This window comes from Argentina silus (assembly GCF_951799395.1).
Source record: "Argentina silus genome assembly, chromosome: 3".
NCBI classification, from domain to species: Eukaryota; Metazoa; Chordata; class Actinopteri; order Argentiniformes; family Argentinidae; genus Argentina; species Argentina silus.
Genome location: NC_139657.1, coordinates 10,652,701 through 10,658,718, shown reverse-complemented (window position 1 = coordinate 10,658,718; position 6,018 = coordinate 10,652,701).

The following is a 6,018-nucleotide window of genomic DNA, read 5'->3' as shown; positions in this document are numbered from 1 at the left end:
TCACCCTTCCTCCTTCTTCCCCTTCACATTAGACTGGCTATAAATATAGACAGTGCTGATCCCAACGCCTTTCATCTTGTATTAGTGAACTGACGCATCTTCCTCAATGAAAAAAGTCTGATGTGTTTCATCAAGAAAAAAAAATGTTTAGATGACGTCCATGTAATTCAAATGAGCATCATCATTTTAGTAAACAGATCGTCTAAAAGGCATCAGAAGTGCCCCCTGAACAAGGCTCAACGTGTCATCGTTCACTTCTGGTTATGTCTGGGGGTTGCAGACGCTGACATTCTTCAGCTCGGAAGAGTGCATATAAATTTGATTTGATTTTGACTGGAAAATGAGCTGAGGCGTTGCACATCAGAGAGGTTCTTGCAGGGAAGAGAAATGTAGACAGCATGGAAAGAACAAATGTAGACAAAATAGTGAACACATAATTTCAAGAATGAACTGAGCTGTCATCAATGAATATCAATGGTGTAAATACCGTTGAATTTAGAATATATGTCTGGGGGCTTACATGAAGGAGATTCAGATCTCTATTCTTGTGTGGTGTATGATACTGTACCGTGTGTAGGATTTCAGGAAGATAATACATTGCATTATCTAAATGTAATCACAGCTTTTGCATGGTTACACACAATTTTCTGGCAAGACATGCTAGTGAGATGAGGGCTTATATGTTCAGCTGTAATCACAAACAATGAGACTATTGCCAAGAGAATGATGTGGATTCTAGTAGCCTACTGGCTTTCTTTTCCAATTCATCTTCCAATTTTCCCTGAGCATATAGAAGCTATAGTGTCTGTCCATATTCTGCTGGGCAGTGATTGTCATGACATCACAACTGTGGTTGTAATGGTTGTTTCCTGGTTGAGCTGTGGTGTGGTGTGGCGTGGCATGGCGTGGCGTGGCTTGGCTTGGCGTGGCGTGGCGTGGCGTGGCGTGGCTTGGTGTGGCGTGGCGTGATGTGGTGTGGCGTGGTGTGGTGTGGCGTGGTGTGGTGTGGTGGGGTGTGGTGTGGTGTGGTGTGGTGTGGTGGGGTGGGGTGGGGTGTGGTGTGGTGGTCCTCGTTCCCCTCTGGGAGATGATCAGAGCGCTGCCTCTCCCTAATGATGCTGCTCCAGGCTGACTCACACCTCTGGCTGACAGACAGTGCTTGATTAGTTTCTTCAGGATAAACGTCTGCCTTTTCGCCTCTCCCCCTCTAAAGCCACATCTCAAGGGTCACTGATGGCACCTTCCTTCATTTGGTCTATTTATAAACCCTGTCCCTGTGCCTTGCTGGGCTTTCTCACACACCTGGCTGTGCAGGGTGAACTCGACCAGACCATTTTCCACAAACCTCTACTTACATAAACACTCAATAATACTTGGGATACCCTCAAATCAATGACTGTGTCACATTTATGACAAGTACATGCTGGGCAGATGTCAAAGTGATTAATTCATTTCCTTGCGTAACCTTATTGAGTCATACCGTCCTGAACAAAACATGAGGTGCCAATCAAGTGAGATGGAAATAGTGTGCAGGGATTTGCAGCAATAAGGAGAAAACATATTCTTGGAACTAGGACTAAGTAAGGGAAAACCACTCCACCATCTGCAATTACTTGCAAGTTCAGCAGTTCATAAATCTTTTTGTAAATGTGACCTCATTCAGTGACACTTGAAAAATCAACAGTCCACTGTGGAACATGTTCTCTCTAGTGTGTTGTCCTGGTTTGGAGAATCACATTTATCTTTCACTGAGATGGCAAAGACAAAGCATCACCAGTCTATTAGAAACTATGGGCCCCATTTTGCATGTGAAAAATGTGTCAAATTGGGGCAAAGTCGGCCATCTTTACTTTAATATTACTAATAGACGCAATGAGAAATAATCCAATGGGATTATTATGTTTTGAATACTGTGTCTAGCGTTTCAATAATATTCAATGCATTTTCAGACTGTTAACAAAAATTGTTCATTACAGTTTTCTCAAAACCATTGTTAAAGTATTCTTGTAAAGTTTTTTGCTCTGCTCAGCTTTATACATGTATGTTTAGCTGTTGGAAGATATGCAGGACATCTTGTACAATTGTACTTTGTGTTCCAGTAAGTTTACTTACTGTTTACTTACGTATTGTATGCAAGCTGTTTCGTTACAATTATATATAGCAGCAACAGGTGAAAACTGATTGACAATACACAGATTCAAACCTTGTCCATCATTTGATCTGCCAAAGAGTGAATCTGAACCGCAATATTTCTATGAGAGTGTGAGGCAGCAGCAGTCCACAGTCACCAGCAAATGCAGTAACCTGCTGCCCCCCTACTTAACCAGGGACTCAGGGCAGGTTCCCACAAGGCATCTGGGCTTTAAAAAAGCCGTTAAATCCACAACATCAGGAAAAGCAGCGGGAGGACCGGGAACTCAGCATGGCTAGTTTATTTATTTAGGACACATCACATCCCCTCCATCTGGGCCTCTACTGATGGTGTCACAGAGACAGGCACAGTCACATCTGCCCAACACTGAAGAGTGATCCTTACTGCTGGGTACCAATCAGCCCTGACACCAAGGCTGCACCAGGCATACTGTATCACCAGCATGAAAATAATCAATGATGATTGACAATTAATGAAGCAAAGTCAACATAGATCAAGTTAGTGTGGAGATTTTTTTTTTTTACCAAGGGTGTCCTCGGTACAACCTATTAATTTGACAGTGATCTCACAAAACAAACCTTCTCCCTGGGTATCTGTCCAGCAAACAGAGGACTGTGGTTATCCCTTACGAGGGAGAAAACAGGAACGAGCAGTGAACAAAGAATGGTTTTATATGGGCAATTAATGATCGTTGTATTGCCAGTACTTTTCCACCTCATCACGAGTTCGGACCATGCAGACACATCAGCACTGAAGCACCTAGTTTGGTCAAATAACCATGAATTAATCTGACTGGCATGAATATTCATGGAGTTCATTCTCAGTGATGAGAGCAGGTGGGGGTCTGGGGAAGGGGAGGGCTGGGGGTGGGGGGCTGACAAGAGTGTGTTTTTCAGGCTCTGAGGCTGACAAAGCGGCAGACATAGCATATACAGGGAGAGAGTAAAGGAAACAGCTGGCTAACTTCAAACTTAACTATGGTAATAGGTGTAAGTATTCTTAGCCCTTTTCAATACCAACACCTGCAAGTTGCTAAATAAGTCATCACAATGTTATTCTGTTTGAAATACAGCGTGTACAGTATCTTGTAAGGATGTGTCACAAATGTCTTGTGCTAATACAGATTTCAACTGCCACAGATTATGTTTTTCCGTTATCACATCAAGGAGCTCGGGTATGAGTATGCATGGAGAAACCTTTGATAAGTGCTAATGAAACCAGGATCACTCTCCATAGGATGAATACTATTCAATAGATGAGAGCACACCTCATCAGAGACTGTGGCTGAGCTCACCAAAGAACAGTTCAAGTGGAAAAATGTCAACAAAGATAGTGGGGGAAAATAATTCTTGCTCAAAAGAGTGGTTTGCTCAAAACAAGCTTTTAAAGGAGCCAAAATGATTGACTTCATTTTCGATCAATCGTCTTATTTGTTTGACTTGTATGTGTATTGATCCCACACCTAATGTGGCTTCTATATGAGTGCTATACCATTTAGCTGTAAGATGGCTGCTGACTGTTCCATCACCGTCTAATCAATAGGCAATACAAGACAAAATCCCTTGATTTCAAACCCAACAGTCGACGAATCTATCTCCCAAATATGAATCAGTGAAATGATGAAGTTTATTGCTGAATATACAGTATGATATGAAGCTGTTCTTCAGATCCCATAGAGGGGGCTTCACAAGAGAAATGAGGGTGATGATGACTCATCTCTTATACTGACATGATCGTGTCACACAAAATATTCCTGTGCTGTGTTTATTCTGCATGTGTCCACCTCTTTGGAAAGCGTTTCATTATAAATGAGGCTAGTGAACAACAATGCGTGATATGTGTGATGATGCTGTTCGAAGAAGGAGACTGTCTTTGCATCAAGTGTGTGGTCGTGTGTGCAGATGAAAGACACCATACACTGATTTCTAGTGATGGAAATAAAGGGCTTATGATCCATATATATATATTTACATGGAAGTGTGTCATCAGCTGAATAGGAAATGAAGAAGATTTTCCATTCAAATTACACTGTAGCCTAAATGCTAGGATGGACAGTTCCATTGAAATACAGAATATTTGTTGGTCCCTTAAAGACTAATAACATTAGCAGACAATAATGTGAGAATGCTATGATTCTAACAGTGCCATCGACAAGACTGTGTTTCCTTAGCGGAGAGAAGGATAACCTGCTCTTATCTCTAGCTGCTCAGTCAGATATAAGTGCTCTTAGCCCAGGGGAATGTTCACAGGGATTTCAGTCCAAGATCAGCTGGGGAATTCGAGCCTGAGAGTACCTGATGTGTCTTTACATTGTATTAAACCTATGAAGAACTCCTGGAGTCTCTAAGTTTTGTAAGTTGGCGTGATAAAATTCCATGTGTCCGTGTTAGTCGTTTTAAGTTTCAATTAAACATTCAGTTAGTAATGAGAGCATTGGGTAAAGAAGTGGGTCTATTTTTAAACAAGCTAACAATCAAATGACCTTGGAGGTGGATTAATCCCTCGTTCTATTATTTAGCACAATTAGCCTGTAGATGGATTAAAAACAGGGCATGCTCATGCTCAAGCAGAGAGAGCCGTCCCTCACACTGCCTCCTGCTGGTATCTCTGATACCAGCCCTGCCTCTGCCTGCTGGGCCTGCCAGCAGGACACAAACAGCTCCGCCAATCATTTCATTTCAACCCCAGATTAAGAGAGGGTCCGTGCTATGTTTGTCATTCACAACAACAACCTGTACCATTTTCAAGAATTCTCCTTTCTAATGAACGTCACTTGATTATGTTCAGAGGATGTAAATCATGTGAAAACATCTTACCGATGAGATAATCCTGTAGAAAGGTCAATGTAGATCGATTCTCTCTCTGTGTGGGAGGAGTAAGGCTGACTGCATGGTCATTTTATACCATTAATCCTGGCATTTCTCAACTGTCAAAGCTACCTCTTTTGGCATTCTTCTCCTTCCTATCGAATGTGTGGGCTAACTCTTAAAGGTAAGAGGGGATCCTCCGTGAGGACGTTGTACTGTATGCAGCGTGATGGCTCTCATTGTGTGGCCCCACGGCCCTTTCTTACAGCACAGAGCAATAATTACTGACTTTCCATTCTCCTCTGGTACCTGCCAGCACTGCCCACCCCCTAACACGGCTGATTAGACCCAGCTGCAGCACGCTGCCTTCCTCTACTTCGCTTCCACATCCTCTTATCTCCGGAGCCCAATGAACAATCAGCTCACCCCACAAAAGCCCCAATTCAACAGCACCCCATTGTTTGAATAAGCTTATGACTGATTAAACACCTACCCAAGGAACTTAGAAAGAACATATAGGAGCAGTATTACTGTACATGGCGACTGAGTTGATATTAAATGGGGTTTTAGTGCATGGCTTGATGTACACTAGAGACCCTGTGTGACAGACAGGTAGTCTGCAGGTAGTGTTTGTGAAGCTGTGGGTCTATTGTTAGTGCTGTCACTAGGAGGACTCACTCTGCAGAGCCTGATTGAGTGTGGCCATGTCTTGTCTTACTCTGTAGACGACTATCTGACATCCTTAAGGACGGACTTGAGTGACGTGACGTCATCAACAACAACCGAAACAGAAAAAAGATCTGTTCCCTTCCCACCTGGTTCTGCAGAGGAGGTGTATTTTGGTCAGAGTGTCTCATGGTGTGGAAGACGTCACAGTCCCAGGGGTGTGAACCCCAGGCAGAGTGAGACGCTCTAACTAGCTGTCAGAAAAACATACGCACACACAGATACATTCTAACACGGCTTCTGACAGATAAGGTTCCCCAAATGCTCTGATGAAGTCAAAGAACTTTAAAGTACATGTTGTACAGTTCAGGGCGATGAGTTGCCTCATGTCAA